Source organism: Brachypodium distachyon, chromosome 1 (assembly GCF_000005505.3).
Source record: "Brachypodium distachyon strain Bd21 chromosome 1, Brachypodium_distachyon_v3.0, whole genome shotgun sequence".
Classification (NCBI taxonomy): Eukaryota; Viridiplantae; Streptophyta; class Magnoliopsida; order Poales; family Poaceae; genus Brachypodium; species Brachypodium distachyon.
Window position 1 is genome coordinate 56,984,053 of NC_016131.3, and position 9,755 is coordinate 56,993,807.

Genomic DNA, 9,755 nt, shown 5'->3' on the forward strand with positions numbered 1-9,755 from the left:
GGCGAGAACCTCCCCGCCACGGGGTTCCCGCCGGGGCTCATCTCCATCCACGCCGGCGTCGCGGGGCTCAACGACATCATCGCAGCCTTCCTGCCCTGCAACGAGTGGGGTTGATGGACGATACCCCCACTCGGGCCCCGCGCGCTCTCCTGCCTGCACCTCGCGGGAAGCAGGTGCTCGAGGAAAGCGGGGGCGAATTTGAGACCCGCTGGCCCTCCCTCCAGTCCTTGGACAAAGAGGCGGGCCAGCCTGCGGTGTCCCAGGAAGTCATCCCTGTGGACAACGAGGACGACGATAGTGATGACGCGCCCTGATCGTGCGGAGATCAAGGGCGTACGCAGGGGCCGTGGCTGCCTCATCGGTGGCTGCGGCGATTCCCGCCCCAGCGGCCGCCTCCGCTCCAGCAGCGGTATCCGCCGCTCCAGTGGCGGTATCTTCTTCTGCGTTGACGTCCGCTCCAGTGGCGGCGGCAGCCGCCCCAGGGACGTCCGCTGGCAGCTCAGCGCTGACAACAGCCGCTGTGGTTTCCGGGGCCACTGCGGCGACCACCCCAGCGGCGGCTCCCAGCCCTACGGGGGTAGCCGCCTCTGGGGCGTCCGCCGGTACCTCGACGGCGACCACACCCGTGGGGGTTGCTGGAGCCACGGCGGCGGCCACCCCGGTGACGGCCGCCAGCGGCCCTGCAATGGTTGCCCCCGCGGCAGCTGCCGGGGCCGCGGCGGCACCCACGCCAGGGGCACTCCCAGCGCCACGGTAGCCTCGCCGACCCCTCCCGCGACGCCGCGGGTCACGGCACCCCTCGGGCACCCACGGCGCCGCCCGCTCGGGGGGTCTTCCGGGGTTTTGCGCTCCGACGCAACCCCCCTAAGACCGACTCGCTGGTGAGCGCCAGCAAGAGGGGGAGGGGCGAATCCCCACCCACCGTGCCGAGCAAGAAGGAGCGTGGGGACGCCGGCGGTGCTGCCGACCCCGGGGCCGCTGGGGCTAGTAGCGCTGCCACCGCACCCGCCGGCGACCCAACTCCAATGGAGGTGGCGCCGGCAACAGGTACTGCTCCATCTTGTCTCATTTGCTGCACTTTCAATTGTTAGTTAATCACACAACCATACCTTTTCGTTCCACAGACTGTACTTCGCCCACGGCAAACCTCTCAGAGGCTCCCGTCGGGACGAATGAGGTGGGGGAGGCTCCCCCCGCATGTCCAACGGCCTTGCTCGCTGATTTTGCTCGCTCTGGTCCCCTTCCTCTTGTTTCCAGTTATCCTTTTGCTCGCTGATTCTTACACTCTTTATTGCTGCAGGTCCAAATGCGCCCGCATCGGGAGCGGACGCGACCATGGTTGACCCCGACATCGAGGACCACGGGAGCTGACGCGGCTGGCGCGGATTCGCCTGCCGCCCAGCAGGGAACAGCTCTTGCCGGGGGCACCACGCTGTCGCCAAGAGGCAACTTGGCGAGGTGCGGGAAGCCGTGGAGGGGAAGCGGCAAGAGCTTTCCCGGCTGCGCGAGGAGACTCGCCTTGCCGGAGAGGAGGAGCGCCTTGCCCGACAAGCCCTGGAGGACGCGGAGGAACCGGTCGTCCCGGAGACTGAGCGCTACCAACGGCTGGAGGCTCAGCATGCCGAACTTCAGGGCGAGTTGGACTCGCTGGCGGCAACCCTCGAGGAAACCAAGAAGGAGCACGCCGGGGTGCTCGCGACAGCACATGCCCGGCTCGACGAGAAGAGTGACCTGATCGCCAACTACCGCGGCAAGATCCAGGGGCTGCAAGTCAAGCTGGAGGTGCAGGTCAAGGCCACCGAGAGCGCGGTGGAGGCAGCGGCCCAGCATGAGATCTAGCTCGGCTCCGCCAAGGACAGAGCGGCCAGGCTTGATACCGAACTGGCCGCCGTTCGGGAGGAGCTCGCCAAGGCCGGCAACGACATCGCGGTCAAGACCGTGGAGCTTGCGGCGATGGAGGGCAGCCTCCGCAAGGCCAAGAAGGCCACGCATGACGGTCGGTTCCTTCACGGCACGCTGATCAGGCAGCGGCAATTGGAAACTGAGATGCTGCTGAAGATCGCCAGGCGCTACACGACGTGCTGCCCCGGTTTGAGCTGCAGGCCGCGGCAGTGAACGGCACAGATGTCTCCACGTTGATTCCCTTCTTCTCCGACCTGGTGGGGAAGATAGGGGCGCTCGACGTCGGGATCGCCCAATATGGTGCCAACGAGGTTGCCAACTGCGCCCGGGAGGTTGCCGGGACAATCCTCCCGAGGATACACCTCCGGGACCCGGAGTTCCCCTTTGAGTCCCTGCTGGACGCCTGGTCGGACAGCGAGGACGAGCCCACCCACCCCCAAGCGGTGCGCAAGTTCGTTGACGAGGTGGTCGAGTGGATGTAGCGGAAGCCGGACCCCGAGCCAATCCCGGAGCCCGTGGAGGAGGATGCAGGCAACTAGTTGCCGCAGCCCCCTGCCAGCCCGTGCTACCTTCGAATGTATCTTCTTTTGTTTGTTCTTTCCTGCAAGTGTGGCGCTTGGCGCCATTTTAACAATTACACTCCCATTAGTTCATGTAATCGTCCAGCACTTAGTTAATCAAGCTTTTTAATTTGCTCAATTCTTGTTCTTTGTTCCCGGGGCGGCCTCTCGGGGCGGCTCCCGTAGCCTTTGCGTGCTGCACCTTGTGTTGCTGGGAACTTGCGCGCCTCATCCTTGACCGGACCAGGGACCCGGGACGGACCCGCGGTGCCGACCTGGGGCCAAGCGGTAGCGGCGAGCCACTCCACTTGTGGGGTAACTACTCCAAGCCATGCCCTCCCGGGACGGACCCGGGAGCCACACAGAGAGCGCACTCCCCCCGCAAGCGTCCTTTTAACACTCCGGCCACGCGCGGGTTCCGAGGCCACACTTGGCAAAGCAGTGTTCAATTACGTTCAGTTCTCAGAGCATTTGTCATTTAGGTGCCACCACTTAGCTTTTCGTTCAGTCCTACGCCCGAAGCGTTCGCCGGAGGTGCCCTTCTGGTTCGCCGCCTTTGCAAACGCCTGATAGAGGGATGCGACAGGGGAGCTGCGGCAGGATCGCCGCCGGCGTCAAGCGCCGACAACGATGCTACCGCCGCGTCGCCGCGGCAACCCTTGCCTCTGGAAGAGCTCGTTCCGAGGGATGCGGCAGGGACGCCGTGACTTCCTCGGCACCACCGCGGAATGCGAGCGACGAGGACGCCAGGCGTCCCCACAGCAGCCATCGCGCCTCCGCGGCACCGCCTGCCTTAACAGCCCCTTTCTTGGCTTCGCTCTGAGCCGTTCCATGGCTGGGGTGTGCTTTTTATAGGCGCGGGGGAAGGGCTTGCCACCTTGCGCGACGGATCAACGCAGCACTCGTGGCATCCCTCCCCTTGAAGTGTGGTGCAGTTTTCACCACTTTGCATGCCAAGTTGCTGTGGCACACTTGGCGGCCCCCTCCTGAGTCAAGAGCCTCGGAGTGCGGTGAGTCCCTCGTGGTTAGGTCGTTCCGCACCACAAGGCACCACCGCATGCCGTGACCCGTGGGCCGCCCACGGGTATTACAGCGTGCAAGATTCCACTTTTCCTGCAGATTAGATTCTTACCAGGCCCGAGGTGCTGCAATTTTTTTTCGAAATTCACGAAAATACAGAAAGCTACACGAGTAATCTCCTGCCTCCCAGCCCTCGGGCACGGAAGGGTTGATGCCAAACTTGGATGTGAGCATTCTATTTCCCAGCCACAACGGTTGCGGGGTGCACGTGGCGGGGAGCCCGGCAACTACACGTCCCGTGATGCACGTCGCGGGAAACCCGGCAACTGCACGTCTCGTGATGCACGTCGCCGGAAACCCGGCAACTGCATGTCCTGTGATGCACATTGCGGAAACCCGATTTCCCGCAGGTCATCAATCAGCAAGTCCCCGCGCTTCGATTTGATGACGATGTCGTCCATGTAGGCCTCCGCGTTGCGGCCTAGCTGGGGCCCCAAACATTCACGCAGGGCGCGTTGGAATGTGGAGCCCGCGTTCTTCAACCCGAAAGGGATGCATGCATAACAATAACAACCAACCGGGGTGATGAACGCTGTCTTTTCCTCATCCTCGACCGCCATCTTGATTTGATGGTAGCCAGAGAAAGCATCCAGAAAACTCAGCAAGTCAGAACCAGCGGTAGAATCAACTATTTGATCGATACAGGGTACAGGGAAGGGATCTTTGGGGCATGCGCGGTTAAGATCAGTAAAATCTACACACATGCGAAGCTTATTCTTTGCTTCAGGCACTACTACAGGGTTCGCTAGCCAAGTGGGGTATAGAACTTCCCTGATGGCCCCGGCGGCTTTGAGCTTGTCCACCTCCTGTTTGATGAAATCTTTGCGCTCTTGTGCTTGCCGCCGAATCTTCTGCTTGATGGGGCGGGTGTCCGGGCGCACCGCGAGCTGATGCTCAATCACCTCCCTAGGGACTCCGGGAAGATCCGACGGCTCCCAAGCGAACACGTCGGGGTTCTCCCGGAGGAAGGTGATGAGGGCGCTTTCCTATTGGCAGTAAGGTTCGCACCGACAGTGACGAAGCGTTCCTTGTTGCCGGTTTGGAGGGGCAGCTTCTTCACCTTGGCGGCCTCCTCCCGGAGCTTTTGGCCCTTGCCGGGGCACGAGCTCAAGCCTGCACTTCCCCCAGCAAGCTCTTGAGGGGTGGCGCGGGCCTTCTTCATTGCAGGGCCGTCGCTCGGCGAGCTTTCGTTTCCGGCAGCGTCTTCGTCACCGGCGTTGGTTGCAGCGGCGGCCCTGACGACCTCGCCGATGCACCAGGCCGCGTCCTTGAGGTCGGACCTGATGGAGAGAACCCCATACTTGGACGGCATCTTCATCACGCCGTAGGCGCAATGCGTAGCCGCCTTGAACTTGATCAGCGCGGGCCGACCAACGATCCCGTTGTAGGGTAACGGGGTGTGCGCCACGTCGAACACTATGTGCTCGGTTCGAAACGCTTCTCGGGACCCGAAGGTCACCGGCAGCGTGATGCGCTCCAGGTTGCACACGATTCCGGGGTTTACTCCCCGGAACGGCTCGGTGGGCTTCAGCTGTTCCACTGGCAGCTGGAGTTTCTCCACCAGCCTGGTGGACAGGAGGTTGAGCCCCGCTCCGTTGTCCACCAGCACCTTGGTCACCGTCCACTTGCTGATGATCGGTGAGACAATGAAGGGTATTACCCCTGAACCCGGCTGCCGCGTTGGGTGATCATCAGCGCTGAAGGTGATCGGCACGTGCGACCACCTCAGCGGCTGCTGGGGCTCCGCGTTCGGCAACAGCGTGCACACATCCCAGGTGAGGCGCTTCACCGCGGCATGGGATGGGAGAGCATAGGCTCCCCCATGGATGCAGGCGACGCTGCGAGGCTCCTGGAAGCCCGGCTCGTCGCCGCCCCGGGGAGGGCGCTGTCGCGTCCCCGGGGAGGGCGCTCCCTGCCTGCACGGGCCTGGCCGCGTCCCCCATGGGGTTCGTTCCTGCCGGCGCCGCCGCCGGCAGGCCTCGGCCTCGCTCTGGGGTCATTCGGGCAATCTCGGGAGAGATACCCGATGTCACCGCAGTTGAAGCAGGCACCAGCAGCGCGGCGCTCCTCATGGTGCTGTTCGCGCCGCTGCTTGATTTCCTGCAGGATGCGGCAGTCCTGCGCGTCGTGGGTGGAGTTGCTATGGATGGGGCAGCAGGGGGCGTCGCCCTGCTTGCCACCAGGCCCGCCACCCGGCGAGGCCTTCTTCGCAGGCCTCGCGGCAGCAGCCCCCGACTCCGCAGCGAGGACTTGCTTCCCGCTGCGTTTGCGGGAACCCTTTTTCTGCGAACCCTCGCCAGGGGTCGCGGCAGCTTTGGCTGCTAGCTCGGGCACCAAGCGCCCTTCCTCGGCAGTGGCGCACTTGTGCGCCAGGGCGTACAGATCCTGTGTCGTCTGGATCAGATGCGTGCTTAGTTTCTCGCGCATCTTGGGGTCGCGGACCCCTCTTTCTCTCGCTCTCTCGCCCCTGACTCTCTCACCATGCCCACTCTCTCTCCCTCGCCCGAGCGCCGTCACCGTCGCCCCCGCCCCTCGCCCCCCGGCCGGATCCGCTCAGATCCGGCCGCCCGCCTCCCTCTCCGCCGCCCCAACCCACCTCCCTCCCCCGCCCCTACCTCGCCCCGCCGGCCCCCCTCCCCCGCCACCCCCTTCTCCCTCCCTCGCCTCCCGCCCCCTTCTCCCTCCGCCGCCTCCATCCCCCCCCCCCCGCCACGCCCCCTCCCTTGTTCCTCCCCCGCCGGCGCGCCACCCCCTCCTCCCCTCTCCTCCCCCTGCCGGCCTGCCTCCCCTCTCCGCCCCCTCCGGCCTCCTTCCTCCCCAGCCGGTGAATTTTCTTTTTTTCTTTTTTGGATTTTCTTTGTGGCATTTTTCCTCTAATAAAAAATGATCTGCATTTGTACGTGTATTAGATAAAAAGCTTTTTAAACGGTCGTCTAGGAATACATATTTGTTGTGAAGTTAAAATATTAGAATAATATAGTTGAAAGTGAAATTCAATAACCATGTTGTAGAGCTACTGTTCAATGGTTTATTGATGCTGAAATATTTCATGTGCATCCCAGTAGCTTCACAATATTTATATAATCAGTCTAATGGGATTGTTTCTGTTGGTATGCAACTCAGCTATTGGATGTTAATGGTGAATCGAAGATAGTGCTTATTCCTATTGTAGTTGCTGTAAGTCCGCTATTGTGTTGTTTATCCCATTTGAAGTTCTGGCTTATATTGATAGAAAATGCAAACACATAAATTCTTTCCTAGTTACACATCATCTTTAGTTTCATGTTTTTCTCATGTTTGTGTCAGCCATGTTAAATTAATTCATGTAGTTCGTCTACGCCGAATTACATGAATCTAGTTTTGTACTGTTTTCGTATTATCCTAGGCTCAACTCACTTGAATTTTTCTGCATTCAAGGATTAGGGTTTAAGGGTTGGGTTAGGGTTTAGGGTTTAGGGTTTATAAAATGTTCATGCTTATAAAATGTATGCTTATAAAATGTATGCTTCTTTGCGAATGTGCATGCATGTATGCTTGAATGCTTATAAAATGTTCATGCTCATGTAGGTGACATCGACCTCAACCTTGACTACTTCGTCTACGATTAGCTTGGTGAGCATCTCCCTCTATCTCGCCTTCCCCTTTTTCTCTGTCCCGCCATCGAGCCAATGACACTTGTAGTTTAAATGTCAAAGTTGCGTAACCCTATGCGTCTCCCGTCCAAAAGGGTTACGTATATAGATATGCAAGTCTTTGCATATCTATAAGAGTAACTCTTTCGGATTGTCCACGTTTTTTGGACAGCCCGAGGGTGTAGATTGGGTTCGTTTCCGTGCTCTAGTCCGGTCCGAGACGTGATTTCGGCAGCGTCTCCCCGTTGTTCTCCAGATGCACATTCTCTTGGCTTTTTGTCGAGACGTGTATTTGGAGAACAGCGGGGAGGTGCTGCTAAAATTTCGTCTCCGACCAGACTGGAGCACGAAAATGGCCCACTCTACACACCGTCGAGTGGGATTAGGACCTATCCTTACCTATTAGTGGAATAGTTCGGCACATGCCCTTTTCAATGAACAAGTAAAATATGTGACGTAATTAATTGGACGAAACTAATTACTTGTGTTGCTAGTTGCGTTATTAAACCATGTATCCCTTTGGTGTCATGTGGTATCCGAAAATAGTAGAGAATGGCTGATCGTCGGTGGATGTATAGTGGCTGCCGTATTCGGACAGACAGGGATGATGATTGGATGAAAAACACGGCATATTTCTTGGAGGTTGCATTTGCTAGAGGAGAAGAGCGTGCTTGGTGCCCTTGCAGTCGTTGCAATAACAAGACACGACACACAAAGGATGAGATGGGCAATCACTTGGTGTTGTACGGGTACACGCCAAACTATACCTGATGGAGCTACCATGGTGAGCAAGAGGATAGAGGAAGAGAGGAGGTCGTGCGAAGGCACACGGACGACTATGATACGGGGTTCCAGGACATGCTAGATGACTTGGAGGAAGCACGCGTTCCAACGGAGGAAGAACCGGAGGCAACCTCTAAGGCCTATCTTGATATACTGGCGGAGGCAAGCACAGATCTGCATGCTCACACAAAGGTCAATAAGCTGGATGCTGTTGCTAGAATAATGGCTGTGAAGACCCAGTTCAACTTGAGCAGAGAATGGTTTGATGTGATGATGGCAGTTATCGGTAGTCTCCTCCCGGAAGGCCACCTTTTGCCTAAAATAATTCCTCTTTGCAATTGATCACAAGTTTGTCTCTAACTCATCTTATTCTCATTGCGTCAACACATTCACTCAACTCAACTGGAAGCGAACAAGACAACCCGATCCTCTAGAACATGATGCCCTTCTTAGAGATGGTCCAAATGGCCCCGGATCCGGTTTCATTGAGTGGTTCCAAAATCAAGTACTTTCTTTCTTAGCTCCTAGTTGTTTCAACACCTAGAGGCCTTGCGTGCGACTAATACATGATGCTTTTCTGCTTAAACTTGTAGGCTAACAAAGATGCGTCTATGAGCTCCCAATTGAGACAAATTGCCAATGGTTTTGATGTCAAGGTCGGTTCATTCAAATCCTACGACGTCAATGGATATCGATTCCATACAACAGGGTACGAGCTTAGTCGGCCCAATCGAACCTCAACAAATTTTGGGGTGTTCATAGAATGCGGTGGAGATGACTTCTATGGAAGGGTTGAGGAGATATACGAACTACAATACTGCGGCCCCAAACCTCCGAAGTTCGTTGTATTCAAATGCCGTTGGATCGATCCGAAACACGTTAACAAGGATGACACAATTGGCCTAGTCGAAGTAAAACGAGACAGTGTCTTCGAATGCGAGGATGTATATATTGTGGCTCAACAAGCCACACAAGTTTATTTCCTCCCGTACCCGTGCACTAAAGTGGCTCGCCTTCGGGGTTTGGATGTCGTGTACCACGTGCAGCCACATGGTAAACTACCAGAACCAAACGACCAAGATTATCTGCCGCAACGAGAGCTTGGCGACGAGTTTTTCCAAGAAGCTGGCGGGGACACAAGTGATTTCGTGGTACGGTATACCGATTCTCTGGGCACAGAAGTAGACAATGACGGTGAAAGTGACGAGGTTGATGGTGATGACGATGATGAGGAACAGGGCAATGTTGATAGTGATGCTGAGAGTGATCTTGATGCGGCTCTTCTAGTTGATCCCGATGACGAAGACTACAATCCACATGCCCATACTTAGTTGTTTCTCTTGTTTACATCAAGTTGTAATCCTCCCTACTTAATTAGTTAGTTCGTTGAATCCGAACTTTACTGTATTGTGCATCAAGTTGTTTCATTTGTTTACATTTAGTTGGTGCTTCTTTTATTTACATCAAGATGTTGTTTCAGTTGTTTACATCTACTTGTATAATCCGTCCTACTTGATTAGTTAGTTCGTTGAATCTCAATTTTACTTGTATTGTCCATCAAGTTGTTTCATTTTTTTACATCAAGTTGTTGTTTCATTTATTTACATCTACTTGTATAATCCATACTAACTTATTCACTTTTCCTCATGGCAGGTGATTGAACCATGGTGGGCGGGCGTAGTACCTCTCAAAGGCATGTCGAAGAAATATACCCTCCGCCTAAAGTGAAGGCAAAACCCTCGAAGAAGACCATTGCACGTAAAGCAAAGGGCAAAGCCAGGAGGGAGCCCTCTCCCTC